Source organism: Anomaloglossus baeobatrachus, chromosome 3 (genome assembly GCF_048569485.1).
Source record: "Anomaloglossus baeobatrachus isolate aAnoBae1 chromosome 3, aAnoBae1.hap1, whole genome shotgun sequence".
Lineage (NCBI taxonomy): Eukaryota > Metazoa > Chordata > Amphibia > Anura > Aromobatidae > Anomaloglossus > Anomaloglossus baeobatrachus.
Window position 1 is genome coordinate 638,076,408 of NC_134355.1, and position 19,426 is coordinate 638,095,833.

Genomic DNA, 19,426 nt, shown 5'->3' on the forward strand with positions numbered 1-19,426 from the left:
GCTGAATGTTGCTTTTACAATTAAAAAATAGTTTAAAGGAACTGAGAGTCCTCAGTGGTTGATACCTTTTAATGGCTAACTGAAAATATGGTAATAATAGCAAGCTTTCGAGACTACTCAGGTCTCTTCATCAGGCTCAGTATAACTCAAAATCTGAAGAGTCACATATTTAGAATCAAAAGGACACAGAATAGTGCAGTAAATAAGACAAGTTTTGTGAAGCTGAACTATCAGTATGGCAAGGGGGCAATCATTTGTGGCCGTAAATATTGCAGCAGTTCATAGATAAGGAGTGTGAAAGTTTTATTGTCCTCTGATTGGGGTCTGGTCCGGGCTGTGATGCCCCCAGATGCTCTGAGGATCACATTTCTTAATTGATATAAAAAGACTTAAATCCATGTGACACATTCATTCCTGCTTTTACAATGTAAGTCGATGTAACCTCTTTCTGATGCTCCATAGAATTGAAACCAGGAAAGACAGCAATCGGAAAGTAGATTAAAAAAATTGTTTAAAAGAACTGAGAGTCCTCAGTGGTTGATACCTTTTAATGGCTAACTGAAAAGATGGTAATAATTGCAAGCTTTCGAGACTACTCAGGTCTCTTCATCAGGCATGGTATAACACAAAAAGACCTGAGTAGTCTCGAAAGCTTGCAATTATTACCATCTTTTGCAAATTGGGATTCTGATCTGGCTTATATATCCTGAGTCATATTGCAAAGGATTGTTGAAAATCCACTTGTGACTTTTAGGATCGCTACTTCCAATAGGTGGCGCTGTGCTAGAGTTTGTCTCCTTTACTGGAGAGACAATTTGAATACCATCTTTTCAGTTAGCCATTAAAAGGTATCAACCACTGAGGACTCTCAGTTCTTTTAAACAATTTTTTTTATCTCTACTGGCTAACACGGTACAAAGATATATTTTACTTATACAAGTATATTGTTAAATTTACTCATCAAATAAAAAAAATATTGAGTTTATCTTTAATCCAAAGTGGAGAATGTAAAAGGCTATGGACAGAATTACACTGAATTTTATTCTTATTGTTTATTTGTTTCCTAAATGCAAAATTAAAAACTTTCAAAATAGACTACATTTAAAATGATCCAACACTTTGTTGTTGCACAGTTCCAATAACTCTTATACATAGCTGGCTGTCCTGTTGGTTCAGATACAGATCTGACAGTTTCACCTCTTTCTGTTCTACCCCTACTTCTTCTTATAGTAGTACATTGTTAAAGGGAATCTGTCACCACATTTGACCTATCTAACCTATTAATATGGGCATACAGGTTATAGAATGCTGAAAAATGTCCTTCCTGTGTGTTTCATATCAGATGCCTTGTTGTGGATAAATCATCTTTTATCACTTTATGTAAAGGTGCATCTCAATAAATTAGAATATCATCAAAACATTAACTTATGTCAGTAATTTATTACAAAAAGGGAAACGCATATATTATATAGAGTCATTACACACAGAGGGATCTATTCCCATATATTATATAGAGTCATTACACACAAAGGGATCTATTCCTATATATTATATAGCGTCATTACACACAGAGGGATCTATTCCTATATATTATATAGAGTCATTACACACAGGGATCTATTTCAAGTGATTATTTCTGTTAATGTTGATGATTATAGCTTACAGCCAATGAAAACCCAAGGTTTTTTTTTTAGGTAACCGCATGACACTTGGATTCAAATGACAAATGCCAGAGATCTGTAATAAAGATTTTAAAAAGTTTTTTCAAACTTTTCTGAAAGATACCACCTTACTTTATACCGATAGATGATGTCAGAAGAGAGAAGGAGTGGGCAGTTTTTTTTTAACCATCTAAAGGCCGCTTTACACGCTGCGATCTCGCTAGCGATATCGCTAGTGTGCGTACCCGCCCCCATCGTTTGTGCGTCATGGGCAAATCGCTGCCCGTGGTGCACAACATCGCTCGGACCCATCACACTACTTACCTGCCTAGCGACGTCGCTGTGACCGGCTCGTTCGGCGTCACATCGACGTCACTAAGCGACTGCCCAATTGAAGTGGAGGGGCGCAGATGAGCGGGACGTAACAACCCGCCCACCTCCTTCCTTCCTCATTTCCGGCGGCCGCAAGTAAGGTGAGGTTCCTCGCTCCTGCGGTGTCACACATAGCGATGTGTGCTGCCTCAGGAACGAGGAACAACATCGTACCTGCAGCAGCAACGATAATTGGGAATAGGGGGGCATGTCACCGATTAGCGTTTTTGCGACGATTCAAAATCGCTCATAGGTGTCACACGCAACGACATTGCTAACGTGGCCGGATGTGCGTCACAAATTCCGTGACCCCAACGACATCACTTTAGCGATGTCGCAGCGTGTAAAGCGGCCTTAATTCTTTTTTTTTTCTCAAGGCAAATAAGTGACAGAAAGTGAGTTTGCGGGGTAGAGATATACAGTACATTGTATAGAATTCTAGATGCTTCTTCACTATGTCTACATTCATTCTCTTGATCCACCTGTTTGGAGAAAGCTCCTGAACATTGAGGTCATTATGGTGTATTTGCTGAATTAAGTTATTTTAAACAATAATACACCTTTTGTAAATTAAATCTATATAAACACATTGCGCTATAGCTATAAAAACGCCATAAAATATAACCACAGTGGTCAACATTTACAGAAGATATGACTATAGCTTTCTGGAGTGGACCACAGGAACATTTAACCTGTCTCTAAGGTATATTCAGCCCTGCTTAAATACACTGCGAGCCGACACAGTCTGTCTGGGCCTCAGAGTAAATTAGTATTATATGTGACTGCATAAAATCTGACCAAATAATAAAATTGGGAAACAACACATCATAGACAAATACATTCCAGCAGGTACCAGTATGTAAGAACCATTACTGTATTTTCCAATTTTTAATTTTTCCACTGACCAAATGTGAGTGGTAATAGGGTGAAGTTCAATGAAGAAGGCATAGCCTACAAACACGTCACAAATTTATCATATGTCAGAAAAATGCCATACATTGTAGCTGAAATCTGTAATGCAGTCACTACTTATGGGTTGTACAAACAGAAGAGGAGTCAGGAAAGCCGGGGTCTGATAACAGGAGGACACGTATGGATACAGGGAGTACACAGAGGCATAGTCAGGTCACAATCCAGGGGTCAAAATTAAAGGAAGGCACGTAATAGATTCAGGGAGTAAACTGAGATGTGGTAAGGTAACGGTTAAAGGTCTAAAGCCAGGAGGTCACGGCATGAACAAGGAACGGGCAGAGAGAAGTCAAACAACAGTCCGGGGTCAAGAAAAGAAGGTCAGAACACTAGCAGAAACACAGGCCAACAGCCCAACTACAGAACCAGAATGTATGACTGGCAAGGTTGTGGGAGAGCATGCTCAGTAAAGAAGCAGAGCAATTACCAGGAAGGTGGAACACCTGAGCAAGCAATCAACTTGCCAGCTCAGTAGCTTAGGAAAACACAGCAGAGCATCTCCTAGTGTGCAAAATGCTCTGCACAGAGGAATCGTGACAAACTCTACGCCATTAGAAGGATGCACCAAATTTCTTATTTTAGTGGTTGATCCATAAAGCGGGGCTATCAGCGTACTAAACATTCCCGACGGGATCAGCTATTGTCCGGGAAACGTACGGCAGAAAGACAATCTGGCCCAGTAGCCAGATTCATCTCCACCTACTACCGACAGTGGGAACAGATAAGAGGAGTGTTGAGCAAACACTGGGCGATTCTTCAAACGGAACCCTCTCTTGAGGGATACCTGCCCGAACGCCCCATGATGACAGCAAAGAGGGGAAGGAGTCTCAGAGATATGTTAGTGCACAGTCACCATGTCGTAAAGGGACCCCCCTCTTTGGCTGTGGCCCTCAGCGAATCGGTTGCTACCCGTGTGGAAGCTGCCGGGGATGTAAAAATATCATCAGAGCCACCACCTTTTGCTCCGCTGATGGCCAAAGAGAATTTTCAATCCGGGAATATATCTCCTGCAGCACTTCTGGCGTAATTTATTACGCCACATGTGGCTGCGGCAAGATATATATCGGATTGACTTCCCGGGATCTCTGCATTCATACAAAGGAGCATGTACGGGACATATTGGCAGTGAAGGAGGTCATCAACCTGGAATCCCTAAAAACGATCCCTCGTCATTTCAGAGAGGTTCACAATTGTGATCCTATATCTCTGAAGGTTCGAGGTATCGATAAAGTACATCTTGGGATCTGTGGGGGGCATCTGAAAAAACGCCTGGCACAGGTGGAGTGCCGTTGGATCTTTATCCTTGGAACCATGTCACCGGTTGGGCTAAATGAACGGCTTACCTTTGCCCCTTTCTTGTAAAAATGTAATAATCTAGCCTTCCCTCTGTTGTTTGATATAGATGGCGTCCCATGGCTGGTCCTCTCCGTGTAGTGGAGTGGTATTCCCTTATTTGAATGGACGGTGCACGCTCCTGCGCAGTGGTTGGGCAACCACGCACAGGCACGTTCACATATAGGTTCTTATACCACCATGTCTGTTTTTGCTGTAATTTTTTAGCGGTTAATCTGGGTTCTCTTTTTAACAGTGTGTTTTTTGGCTTTTTAGTTGAAAATTGATCCATACCCTGTTACCTCCTGCTTCTATTCCTCCCACTCCAATTTTCGTATAGACATATATGATGGAAGGAGGATGAATCTCCCTGACAAGCACCTTTGAATATGGATTCCACGATACTGGATTTACCAACAGCGTCTATTGCAGCTTGCTTTTGTAGTTATATTTATTACTGTTATGTCTCTCTATTATCATATGTGTATTGTATTACGAGCTCTCTGCATGGCTCTAATATCATATCTATGTGCCTTGTGTTATGATTGCACTTTCTCCTCCTTCCTTCTCCTTTTCCATATGTGCTGTCTCATCTCGCGGTTTTTCTCTAAAAGCTAAGGTAATACTATATATCTTATAGACATTTCCTCTGCCTGGGTTGCGGTGCGATTGTATATTTTCTCTTCCTTGCTTTATCCGCTGGGTAGGCGGGCAGCTTCTCTCTTCCCGTATTTGGAGTGGGTAGGACTCGTGACGCGTCAGTGTTGAGCACCCGCCTTCTGGGCGCGGTTGCGGTGGCGTCCTTAGCAGTGGAGAACCGGAAGTGTTTGTGACGTCACAGGAAGTTTTCTTCCTCCGGCCTTTGCTGCCAACGCTGAAAAGCAGCGCAACCCAGACCGGGAGTCTCACTATGACGCGTGGATGAGTGGGCGTCTAGGGGTATTTTAGATCCTTTATAAGGTCAGTACTTTGCACTAGTTTTATCTGTCCCCCAACGAAACACACCTAGCGAAACACGTGTTGGGACGTCGGTCCCCATGTGTTACCCCGGCTTTCTGGCGATCTGACCTCATGTAGTTAATTGTCCGTTGGACGCTATACCTGGAATTTTCCTATTTCGCTGCTGGCAACTTTTGCACCTCCTTGGGCAATTTATTACCTACGGGGCACTTAGCCCTGGGAATTTTTCTTCAGCTCTCCTGGAGACTTGTTCTCCTCTATCTTCTTCCGGGACACGTGGGGTTCTTTCCCACTCAGCACTTCTTACTCCTTGGTCCTTTATATCTATGTTTATGTTATACCCTACAGCATTTATATAATATAATGTTTTATACATTTCTAACTATGGCTTGTTTAGGTGTTTCTGTTACTGGGCAAATTTAGACTCCACACTTTCTGGTTCTTATGTAACTTGAGTTGTTGCCTGCATTATATGCTAATTTATGTGGTCCTTCAATGTTTTATTTCCTACATCAGCTGTCTAACATAAAAAAGTCAAATATTTTGTTGCACATCATTTTTGCTCAAAAATGTGCAACTTTTTTAATTTTTCCACTGACCAAATGTGAGTGGTGATTGCGTGAAGTTCAATGAAGAAGGTGTAGCCTACAAACACGTCACAAATTTATCATATGGCAGAAAAATGCCATACATTGTAGCTGAAATCTGTAATGCAGTCACTATTTATTTGTACAAAGAGAAGAGGAGTCTGGTAACAGGAGGACACGTATGGATACAGGGAGTACACAGAGGCATAGTCAGGTCACAATCCAGGGGTCAGACTTAAAGGAAGGCATGTAATAGATTCAGGGAGTAAACTGAGATGTGGTCAGGTAACGGTCAGAGGTCTAAAGCCAGGAGGTCACGGCATGAACAGGGAACAAGCAGAGAGAAGTCAAACAACAGTCCGGGGTCAAGAAACAAAGGTCAGAACACTAGCAGAAACACAGGCCAACAGCCCAACTACAGAACCAGAATGTATGACTGGCAAGGTTGTGGGAGAGCATGCTCAGTAAAGAAGCAGAGCAATTACCAGGAAGGTGGAACACCTGAGCAAGCAATCAACTTGCCAGCTCAGTAGCCTAAGAAAACACAGCAGAGCATCTCCTAGTGTGCAAGATGCTCTGCACAGAGGAATCGTGACAAACTCTACGCCATTAAAAGGATGCACCAAATTTCTTAAAAGTCATGTGCCTCTTTCTCCAGCCAGCTGTAGGTTCAAGACTGCGGTGTCAAATGCCAGACTTCATAAATTCTCCTCTTTGTCTATGGGATCTCAACTTGAGTAGATGAGGTTACATGCAATAAACTGGTTCATTCATTACAATGTATCTCTATGCTTAACAGGTTTATTTCCCTCCATGTCAAGAAAAAAGGATGCATAGATGATGGAGTGGTCTTCTTGCTTCTTTCATTAACACAAGAGTTGAGAAAATTTATTCTAAGAGAACTGAACCCTTTCACATGTAAAGCACCATGGAATTGATGGTGCTATAATAATAAATAATAATAATAACTCTACTTGAATTTTACAAAAATCCAGATTCTCCAGAATATGGATTTTTTTTTGTAAATTGCTCCTTGCATGGTCAGCAAAATGGAGACCACCTGACTATTATTGTACTGAACCATAGAGGGCTTGCAAAATGTTACAATCACAAAACTAATACTCATCTCATCTCTCACCTCTCCCAACACCTCCGTTACTCATGCTCCATATGTTTTTTGTGCCGCTTGTTGCCACAGCCAGGCCAAGATACCCTGGGACTCTTCACGCAAGCTTGGGACTTTATTCCATGACGAGGCTTGGGACGACTCTAAGAAAATGCATTATACGTTTGTGAGGAGGTAGTTGTATTCCTATTCCTGAAGCCACAAGCATAAAGCCTGCTTTACACCTTACGATCCAGCATACAATATCGTATGTGATCGTAACCGCCCCCATCGTATGTGTGGCACGTTCAATTTGTTGAATGTGCCACACAAACGATTAACCCCCGTCACACGTACTTACCCGTCCATACGACCTCGATGTGCACGGCGAATGTCCACTTCCTGGAGTTGGAGGGACGTTCGGCGTCACATCGACATCACATGGCAGCCGGCCAATAGAAGCGGAGGGGCGGAGCTGAGCGGGACGTAAACATCCCGCCCACCTCCTTCCTTCCGCATTGCCGGCGGGAGCCGCAGGACGCAGGTAAGATCTGTTCATTGTTCCTGGGGTGTCACACACTGCGATTTGTGCTACCCCGGGTACGATGAACAATCTGACGTTCAATTCTAGAGAAATGAGCGATGTGCGTGCGATGAACGTTTTACCGTTCAATCGCAATCGCACGTACCTGTCACACACTGCAATGTACCTTACGATGCCGGATGTGCGTCACTTATGACGTGACCCCGCCGACACATTGTAAGATACATTGCAGCGTGTAAAGCGGGCTTAACTGAAGAAAATTGATGTGCAGAATAATGTAAGAATGTAAAAGTGAAGATGTTGCCTTCTAGTGGCCAGTTTGGGTAATACCTTTAGAAGCAGGAAACAGGAACAAAAAAGGGTTAAGTTTTGGGTTTTGTCCATAAGAGAGGAGTTAGTTCCTGTGAACAGAGTAGAGACTCCATCTTACAGTTAAGGCCGCTTTACACGCTGCGACATCGCTCAAGCGCTCTCGTTGGGGTCTGTTACGTCCGGGTGGTGGAAACACTGGACCATACACCGGGTTCCCTTGGTGAGGCAGCCAGGCCGGTCACCCCGCCAGAGGGTCTTGATGCACGGCAGTCGAAGCACTACTGGTAGCAAGACAGTCCGTAGGAAGCGGGAAAGTAGCTGTCGCTGAGAACACGGAGTTCCAGAAGGCAGTCCAGGTGACGAGGCTCAGGGTCCGAGGCTGGGTTGAAGGGTCAGACGGAATCCGGAACCTGCTGAGCGAGGGGACGTGTCACCAAACGGAGCCAGTGACTGGAGACTGGCGGAGCTGCAGAGGTGGTGGAAGTTCCGCCGAAGTCACCGTCAGAAGGACTGGAACAGACGTGGTCAGGACCGGCTGGCGTGACAGGACAGGCTCTGCGAGACAGACAGGGGTTAATACTGGACACAGCAATACGGGGACCTGAACTCCTAGCTTACTAAACACGTAGAACAGGCCCCGCCCACCAGGAAAGAGAATCATAATATCCCCTGTACCTGTCTATGCAATTTCCTGTTTCTAGGTGCTGGCCCTTTAAGAGAGGGTCAATGACCGCGCGCGCACCCTAATGCACATGCGCGAGGCCCGTGTGCCAGAAGCCAGTCCAGGGAGCGGTGCAGAGGAAGCAGGAGTGCCCGGGTGAGTGTCCCATGTCGCAGAGGGGCGCCGGGAGCGGGAGGCAGGACACATGGGGGGCGCAGATGAGGAAGAAGAGGCCGGGACCGGGGTGGTGAGCAGGGAACGCCGCCGGGAACCGGAAGGCAGACCACGGGGACCGGAAAGCGGGGCACGGGGACCGGGAAGCATGACAGTACCCCCTCCCCCACGCCCCCCTCCCCGCAACCGGGACAGAAAGGCACGAATCAGAGGGGTGCCAACATTCTCCCGGGGCTCCCAGGACCTATCCTCGGGACCATAACCCACCCAGTCCACCAGGAAGTATTGCCGACCTCGCACGGTCTTCATGGGCACGATATCCCTTACCGCGTAGATGTCATCGTCAGCGACGGGAGGAGGAGCAGTACCGGCACCAGCGGAGAAGGGACCAAGGACAACAGGCTTGAGCAAGGAGACATGGAAGGAGTTGGGTATCCGCATCGTGGCCGGAAGCTGCAGCTTGTAGGAGACAGCATTAATCTTGCTGATGACTTTAAACGGCCCGATGTAACGAGGACCCAACTTGTACGATGGCAACTTCAATCGGACATATCTGGATGCAAGCCAGACCAGATCACCTGGGGAGAAACACGGGGGATCCAGGCGCCTTTTGTCCGCATGTCTCTTCATCCGCAAAGAAGCACGCTCTAGGGAAGTCTTGACAGAGCTCCATATAGCTGAGAAGTCTCGAACCAGAGCATCTGCCGCGGGGACATCGGAAGCCGAGGATACTGGCAACGGGACAGAAGGTTGAAGTCCGTAAACGACCTGGAAGGGAGAGCTGGAGGTGGACTCGCTGATGTGTTGGTTGTGGGAGACTTCAGCCCAAGGAAGAAGCGGGGACCAATCGTCGTGATGGATGTTGACGTAGTGGCGCAGGAAGGAAGTCAGGATCTGATTGACCCGTTCCACTTTGCCATTCGACTGAGGGTGGTAGGCCGAAGAAAAGTCCAAGGATACTCCCAGATGTTTGCAGAGAGCCCTCCAGAAGCGCGAGGTAAACTGAGTTCCTCTGTCGGACACAATGTGTGCAGGAAAGCCATGCAATTGGAATATGTGTTGTATGAAGGAGTCAGCTAGCTCCTGGGCAGAGGGCAGCCCGGCCATGGGAATGAAGTGAGCCATCTTTGAGAAACGGTCCACCACAACCCATATGACCATGTGTCCAGAGGACAAGGGTAAGTCTGTAATGAAGTCCATTGCAATATGTTGCCACGGAACGGAAGGAATGGGCAGGGGCAGAAGTCGTCCATATGGTAGGTGCTTGGGTGTCTTGTTCCGGGCACAGGATGGACAGGCTGAGACGAAGGTTGCGACGTCTTTACGGAGGGACGGCCACCAATAGTGACGAACAATCATGCTCCAAGTCTTCTTCTGACCAGCATGGCCGGCGATCTTCGAGGCATGACCCCAGTGCAGGACTCTCTGTCTGTCAGTATCTGAGACATAGGTTTTACCTGGGGGTATCTGAGTCAGAGCGACAGGAGCCACCGGAATAATTTTACTGGGTCTGATGATGGGCTGGAACGTCTCCTCCTCCAGCTCCACGGGCACGAAGGACCTAGACAAGGCGTCTGCCCGCATGTTCTTTTCCGCGGGCCGAAAATGGAGTTGGAAATCAAATCGAGCAAAAAACAAGGACCAGCGGGCTTGTCGCGGGTTCAGTCTTTGGGCTGACCATAGGTACTCCAGATTCTTGTGGTCTGTGTAGATGATCACGGGGTATACTGCTCCCTCCAAGAGGTAGCGCCATTCTTCCAAGGCCAGCTTGACGGCCAGTAACTCCCGATCACCGATGGTGTAGTTGCGTTCGGATGCCGAGAAGCTCTTGGAGAAGAATCCGCACATGACCATCTTCCCAGTGGAGGATCTCTGCATCAACACTGCCCCGGCCCCTGAGGAGGAGGCATCCACCTCCAAGGTGAACTGTCGGTTCAATTCAGGGCGATAGAGAACCGGGGAAGAAGCAAACGCCTGTTTCAAAGAGCAAAACGCGGCATCGGCCGCCGGTGGCCAGTCCTTAGGATTAGCTCCCTTCTTAGTCAAGGCAGAGAGAGGCGCAGTAAGGGCAGAGAAGTGCGGGATGAATTGACGATAATAGTTTGCAAAGCCGAGAAAGCGTTGGATGGCCTTCAGTCCGGAAGGAGGAGGCCAGTTGAGGATGGAAGTCACTTTCTCTGGGTCCATCTGCAGGCCAGTGTCCGAGATTACATAACCCAGGAAGGGAAGAGACGACTTTTCAAAGACGCACTTCTCGTACTTGGCGTACAGACGGTTCTCTCTAAGCCTTTGGAGTACTAGCTGCACGTTCTCTCTGTGGGTCTGTAGGTCCGGAGAGAAGACCAGGATGTCGTCCAGATACACCACGACACAGACATAGAGGAGGTCTCTGAACACGTCGTTCACCAATTCTTGGAAGACTGCCGGAGCATTACACAGACCAAAGGGCATGACACAATACTCGTAGTGCCCATCCCGAGTGTTGAATGCGGTCTTCCATTTGTCTCCAGAGCGAATGCGAACCAGGTTATAGGCCCCACGGAGGTCCAACTTGGTGAATACACGAGCTCCTCGGAGCCGATCGAAGAGTTCGGGGATGAGTGGCAGAGGGTATTTGTTTTTTACGGTGATCTGGTTTAATCCTCGGTAGTCAATGCAAGGGCGCAGATCACCTTCCTTCTTCTTGACAAAGAAAAACCCTGCTCCGGCAGGGGACGAGGACCTCCGAATGAACCCCTTTGCCAGGCTCTCGGTGATATAGGCAGACATGGCCCGTGTTTTAGCAGGGGACAAGGGGTATATCCTACCTCTAGGAGGCGCAGTTCCCGGCAGTAAGTCGATGGCACAGTCGTAGGGACGATGAGGGGGTATTACCTCTGACTCCTTTTTATCAAACACGTCCGTGAAGGACCAGTAAGCAGAAGGCAGTCCTGGTAGAGACTCTGGAACCAGAGGTCGTCGGATGGGCTGTATGGATTTCAGGCATCTCTCGTGACACGAGGAGCCCCATTGGGTAATTTCACCTGTACTCCAGCTGACCGACGGTTCGTGTGCCCATAACCATGGGAGTCCCAGAAGGATCTCATGAGACATGCGTGGGAGGACGTAGAAGGTAATATTTTCAGTGTGCAGGGCACCGATCCGTAATTCCACAGGCTTGGTGATCATCGAGACGGTGTCAGAGAGGGGTCTCCCATCTACAGAGGCGATCACCAGCGGTTTCTCTAGTGGGAGGACAGGCACCTGGTACTTATCCACCGTGGCCTGCTGGATGAAGTTGCCTGCTGCTCCGGAATCGAGATATGCCTCTGCCATGAACCGGGTCTCTTCTGTTGTCACTTGAACAGTCCATGTGACGGAGTCTGAGAGAGTCCCAGCACCTAGGGTGGCCTCTCCTACCAAGCCTAGGCTTTGGAGTTTCCCGGCTTCTCGGGACAGGAACGTAGCAGGTGTGTGCCATCTCCGCAGTAGAAGCAGAGACCCTTTGCTAGTCGTTCTGCTCTGCGTTGCTCAGACTTCCTCAGGCGGTCAATCTGCATGGGCTCGTAGGTAGAAGCGCCAGGTGACGCCGACTGGGGAGCGATGGGCTTCAGTGGTGGGGAGGAGTGCCGTATCGGACGCCTCTCGCGGGACACCTCTTTGGATCGTTCCTGGAAGCGAAGATCCACTCGGGTCGCTAGAGCGATCAAGGCATCCAGGGTGGAAGGCACGTCACGACCAGCCAGCTCATCTTTAATACAGCCCGAGAGTCCCTCCCAGAAGGCGGCGGTTAGGGTCTCATTGTTCCACCCCAATTCTGAGGCTAAGGTGCGGAAGCGGATAGCATATTGGCCCACCGTCAAAGTCCCCTGACGTAGCCTGAGGAGCGATGAGGCGGAAGCGGAGGCGCGTCCGGGCTCGTCAAAGGTAATACGAAAAGCCTGCAGGAATTCCTGGATGTTGGTGGTTATCGGATCCTCCGACGAGGATTGTAGGCTTACGTCTTATGGCCATAACGCTAACAAAAAACCTCAAAAACTTTTTTGTACAGGATACAGCCAGGCCCCTTTTTGTTAGGCCTTGCTATCAGAGTTTCTGTCCCTACGTAGCGCGCAGTGGGGGTACGGCTTGGCAGCCCGCCTGATCTAAAAGTATGGGCGTCACCTAATAGGCTGCGGGTTTGTGACTGTGCGTCTGCTAGTGTGAACAGTGCTCTATGCAAGCCACCAGTGTGCAGTTTTACCATCCAGCCATCACCTCCTCCATATTTGCAAGTGAGTGTGAATGGCTCCACCTGCACCTGTGTTGCCTCCACCTAGTGGGGGTTTAGCTGTATCCTGCTGGAGTAGTAGTCTTTTGGCCTGAGCAATATACAGCTGCAATTCCATCTTGCTGTAAGTAATGATATTTTCTTTTTTGCTTTTTTGGTTATCGGATCCTCCTTCTCCCATAAAGGGTTTATCCAGGCCAGTACTTCTCCCTCCAGATGGGACATCACAAACACCACCTTGGCTTGGTCGGAGGCAAACAGGTGCGGAAGCAGCTTAAAGTGGAGGGAGCACTGATTCAAGAATCCTCTGCAGGTCTTAGGATCTCCGGCATATCGGGGTGGAGAGGCCAAGCGGAGTTTAGAAGATTCCGACGAAGCCGCCACGGGAACAGCGGCCGTGGACTGTGCTGTAGAAGCCTGAGATGCCAGGGACGTGGCTGTTGCTTGCAGCGTGTTCAGGCGGGTATCCACCGAGGACATGAAGGCCAGCATGCGGGACTGGGTCTCGTGCTGTCGTCCGAGTTCCTGCTGCAAGTTGCCCAGCTGGGCCGCTAGTGCTTCGGCGGGATCCATGGCCTGTTCTAGCTGTTACGTCCGGGTGGTGGAAACACTGGACCGTACACCGGGTTCCCTTGGTGAAGCAGCCAGGCCGGTCACCCCGCCAGAGGGTCTTGATGCACGGCAGCCGAAGCATTACTGGTAGCAAGACAGTCCGTAGGAAGCGGGAAAGTAGCTGTCGCTGAGAACACGGAGTTCCAGAAGGCAGTCCGGGTGACGAGGCTCAGGGTCCGAGGCTGGGTTGAAGGGTCAGACGGAATCCGGAACCTGCTGAGCGAGGGGACGGGTCACCAAACGGAGCCAGGGACTGGAGACTGGCGGAGCTGCAGAGGTGGTGGAAGTTCCGCCGAAGTCACCGTCAGAAGGACTGGAACAGACGTGGTCAGGACCGGCTGGCGTGGCAGGACAGGCTCTGCGAGACAGACAGGGGTTAACACTGGACACAGCAATACGGGGACCTGAACTCCTAGCTTACTAAACATGTAGAACAGGCCCCGCCCACCAGGAAAGAGAATCCTAATATACCCTGTACCTGTCTATGCAATTTCCTGTTTCTAGGTGCTGGCCCTTTAAGAGAGGGTCAATGACCACGCGCGCACCCTAATGCACATGCGCGAGGCCCGTGTGCCAGAAGCCAGTCCAGGGAGCGGTGCAGAGGAAGCAGGAGTGCCCGGGTGAGTGTCCCATGTCGCAGAGGGGCGCCGGGAGCGGGAGGCAGGACACATGGGGGGCGCAGATGAGGAAGAAGAAGCCGGGACCGGGGTGGTGAGCAGGGAATGCCGCCGGGAACCGGAAGGCAGACCACGGGGACCGGAAAGCGGGGCACGGGGACCGGGAAGCGTGACAGGGTCATTGAATTTGTGACGCACATCCGGCCGCTTTAGCGATGTCATTGTTTGTGACACCTATGAGCGATTTTGAATCGTCGCAAAAACGTTCAAAATCGCTCATCGGTGACATGCCCCCCTATTCTTGATTATCGCTGCTGCTGCAACTAGCGATGCAGTTCCTCATTCCTGCGGCAGCACACATCGCTACGTGTGACACCGCAGGAGCGAGGAACATCTCCTTACCATCTCCTTACCTGCGCCCGCCGGCAATGCGGAAGAAAGAAGGTGGGCGGGATGTTACGTCCCGCTCATCTCCGCCCCTCCGCTTCTATTGGGCGGCGGTTCAGTGACGCTGCTGTGACGTCGCTGTGACGCTGAACGAACCGCCCCCTTAGAAAGTAGGCGGTTCGCCGGTCACAGCGACGTCGCTAGTCAGGTAAGTAGAGTGACGGGACGGCGCAATGTTGTGCACCACAGGCAGCAATTTGCCCATGTCGCACAACCGATGGGGGTGGGTACGCACGCTAGCGATATCAGTCACGATATCGCAGCATGTAAAGCGGCCTTTAGATGGAGCTAGGACCAGAGAGAGCTGAGTGTGGCCAGGTGTTCCGGCTGCAAGTTGGGCAGGACTCCCAAAGTCCCGGGTGTGAAGGCTTCTGGAAGTCTAGAGCAAGTGCTGGTGTTTGAAGGACACCTCAAAGCCCCCTTCCATATAATAGTAGGATTCAATGAGCCACCAGGAGGAAGAGTCTGGGAGTCTGAAGCTGAGAGAATGAAAGCTGGTAGTGCTAGAGAAGACACTACATTCCGCAATTCTGCACGGTACTGAGTCGACCCAGTTCTCTAGTCCAGAAATTTCTGAGATGTCTGGGCAGGTCAAAGTGCGTCTGCTCAGCACCTGAATGCCGTCTAGTGTGGATGACGTCGGACCCCCCATGCATCGCAGCTAGAGAAGAAGGAGAACAAAGATGGTCAAAAGAGGTGGCGCCGGGACCGGACAATGGAGACGCCCATATGGCCAAACACGCCACCGTTAGGTAAGTATTATAAAGTGTTTTTTATGTTATACCCCCGGCCTGGGCTCTTATATACAGCATGTTAGAATCCTGTATATAAGAGCCCGGTGGTGGTGGCCCCAGCTTATAGGCCAAAAAAGTGGTGACAGGTTCGCTTTAACCCCTCTCCAAAAAAGAGTCAAAAAAAGCCACGTCACTATGACTCATCAAGCTTTTTATTTCTCTGCCCCCTTGTAGTGCACATAGGATACTTGTCTATTTTTACACTCTTTTTATTTCACACGTCAAAATAAATACATAATAGTAAGGTGATGATGTCCTGGACGGCAGCTGTGCAGCCCATTCACCGACTGAAGGACGCAGAAAAAAATCCTCTAAACTCTATTATCAAGTGTTCATTATGTTTAAGTGCACACTGTCTAAGGATTAACAATTCACTTATTTGCCTTTTTTACTGACATTTTATGGACAAAATGTGTAGAGGGTATGCACTTCATAAATTTCTAATGCTAACCTCCCAAGGACTATAAAAAACAAACAGAGGAGGGTTTACAGGTCACCGGTGGGGAAAGAGATGGGATTTGTGAGTCAAACAAAGTTTACTCACTTTCCTAGGTAAGTGGAAAAAGGAATTGTATTTTTATTATTATGATTGCGTTAGTGTACGTTACGTTTTTACGTTCGGATTTTATTACGAAGGATATTATAAAGTCCATTTACCACACTTTACAAAAAGTACAAAATAATTAACTTACAAAAGTAAAAAAATATATAAATAAAAAATAAATGAAAATATTTTGTAATAATAATCATTTTAATTTATACAAAGCCACAAAAAATTGAAATCAAGGAAGAATAATGACAAATAATACAGACAAATGACCAAAGAATTAATATAAGAGATTACAATGTAAATGTAATGGAAGGCGTGATAAGTGGATAGCTGTAATTTTCTGAAACGGGCCCTCCACTTCAGTTAGTATAATGAACTTAAAGGGAATGTGTCAGAAAATTACCTAATGTAAAAAATGTGTTTTTGTGTTAATAGTATTATTTTTTTCTTTAGTTATTTTTTTATTTTATTTTTTTAAATGAAAAAAATAGAATTATTGCAATTTTCTCTATTGCCACTAGGGCATATTCTAGACTCTTATGCGGGCTTTACACGAGAAGAGCTATCGTGCGATGCATCGTCGGGGTCACGGTTTTCATGACGCACATCCGGCATCGTTCACAACGTCCTATCGTGTGACACCTCCGAACGACACAGTATCGCTCACAAATCGTGAGTCGTGTACTCGTCGCTTAGTTTTAAAAAATTGTTTAATTAAAATGGCGCCGGTTGTTCATTGTACCCGGGGCAGCACACATCGCTCCGTGTGACACCCCGGGAACGATGAACACGGCTTACCTGCGTCCCACGGCTCCCGCTGGCTATGCGGAAGGAAGGAGGTGGGCGGGATGTTTACGTCCCGCTCATCTCCGCCCCTCCGCTTCTATTGGCCGGCAGATGTTTGACGTCGCTGTGACGCCGAACGTCCCTCCCCTGTAGGAAGAGGATGTTCATGTCGACGTCGCTCAGCAGGTAAGTACGTGTGACGGGGGGTTCACAACTTTGTGCGAGACAGGCAGCGATTTGCCCATGACGCACAAACGACGGGGGCAGGTACGATCGATCGTGAAATCGCACAATCGGTCGTCTCGTGTAAAGCAGGCATTAGTTCCTGTCCTTTCAGTAGATACGTGTGTGCTTTAAATTAGTAGCAATTGACTAACTCCCACCCTATCTTTAGTATTGAAGCATCTAGTGAGCAAAGGTCACGGTGAAAGGAGGGACAGCAAGGTCAGTGTGACATTATCTGTTTGTGAATACAGGATCCTCTGTTATCTACTGTATATACAGATGTTTTCAGTCATTGTACAGGAGGAAGAGGTGAGCTGTGATATAACATTGCAAATGGTGGATCCTCTGTTACCTACTTTATAGAGAGGTGTTACTAGTCATTGTACAGGAGAAGTAGCAGGTGAGCCCTAACATCACCTATTGTAAATGTTGGATCCTGTGTTATCTACTATGTATAAGAGATGTTATCAGTTATTGTACAGGAAGAGGTGTGAATGGTGAATCCTGTGATATCTGCTGTATATAGAGGTGTTATTAGTCATTGTGCAGGAGGAGGAGGTGAGCTGTGACATCACCTCTTGTGAATGATGGATCCTGTGTTACCTACTATATATAGAAGTGTTATGTTATCAGTCATTGTACAGAAGGGGAATGAGGTGAGCTGTGACATCACCTATTGTGAATGCTGGATCCTGTGTTATCTACTGTATATAGAGCTGTTGTGTCGCCCGTGGATCAGGGGGTACTCAGATCCGGGCCACGGGGTCACTTCTGTGGGTATCACGGTGGCGTGACCCGGTCTGTGATCCCAGGCTCCACAGTAAAAGGGGATTTGGGTAAGGGAGATTTATTGTCCGTGACGCCACCCACGGTTGTGGTGAGATTGGAACACCACCGCTGCTCTGAACGGGGATCCCGGGAGTGATGGTATGGAGCAGCTAGATGTTAGTCCTCCCCTCCGTGGGTAGGGGGTTGGTTGTCCCGGGGCCCGGTGATGGGGAAGCTGGGGATGATGGCAGGCGGTTTGCAGGGTCTGGCGAGGTGCAGAGTCGCAGGGGCAGCGCTGTGCCGCACGGCACGGGGTACTCACTCAGCCAGTAATCACGACACAGTCCTTGGTAAAACACTCGGCTGGATGGACGGGGGCCCACAGATGGCTGCGGTTGTTGTTTCTCCCCTGACCCAGTTTGGTAGTGTAAGTCCTTTCTTCCACCTCCGTGCACGCTCCCCTGCGCTCCGGCTTCCAGCTGGCTCCTCGGTTCTGTACCGGTGGGCCACCGCCCAGCCCGGCTACCTACGGTTCCACCAACTGTCTCCCCGGCTCCCTGCAGACGGCCACTACCATCTGCCTGACTCTCTGCTGCACAAGGGCCCTAGGCTCCAATCCTAGGCCCCAGTCTGCGTCTGCCTCTCTGCAGACCTCCTCTCTCTTCCTCTCCTAGCACTTGACTGGGCTTGTTTCCTGCCTCAGGCCAGCTAACTCCTGGGTGGGCATCTCCATCTCCTGACTCCGCCCACCTGGTGTGTCAGTCTGAGCCCGAGGAAAGGAATCAAGTTTTACTGGGGATGTCTGCTGTGAAACTGCTGGGGGTGGGGGTGTGTGTGTGTTGTTACCTGTGGCCCCTGGCTTGTCCAGGGCGCCACATTCCCCCTTAGCAAAATGCAGACCGTCCTCGGGCTGCCCGTCCATCACCGGTTTTATTTTTCTTTTTAAACTGCAAAAGATTAAAACATTAAACACAAGCATTTTCAATCTTCCCACAACGGGATGCACATTACTTTAACGTTGCAACAGTAATCAAACACTTTTAATAATGGCAACGGAACGGGTCCTTTAGTCACCCACCCTAACAACCTGGCCCTGATGCTGCCCCTAAGAAATGGGCAGCACCCCTTGACCCCAGTCCAGAACCAGGCTGCCCAGATAGTTAACGGGATGGGTGCTTCGCTGCCATTGCGGCCGGGCGGACTGCCGGCGCCGTCGTCATCTCCGTCGCGGCCGAGCGGACTGCCAGGGCCGTCGTCATCAGCGGTGCGGCTGGGATGGAAGCCCGGACCGGTGGCAGGGCGGTGACAAAGGTAAGACCTGGGCCCTCCCTCACAGACACTGCGAGCTCCGCTACCGGTGACAGAGGTAACGGGTCGGTCGGGGCATTGGCCGCGGGCACGGGCACTGAGGTTTCAGTGGTGCCGGACGGACGGGACATCTCGTGCAGCGGTGTTCCAGGAACCAAACACTGGCAGAGTCCTGGCGTCCCTGCTTCCACAGCCGCGGTTTCACATGCGGCCGGACGCCATCCCGTCCCCCTTAGCCTCTTTTCAGCACTTCCTTCTTCAGGGGGCGGGGCTCCACTTTCGCGCCTTTTCTGCTCGGGGAAGACGCTCGAGCGGGAAATTTTTCGCCCCCAAGATGGCGGCTTCGCAAAATTTTCGGCCGGACATCTACGGTGGTAACAAGGCGCACCTCTA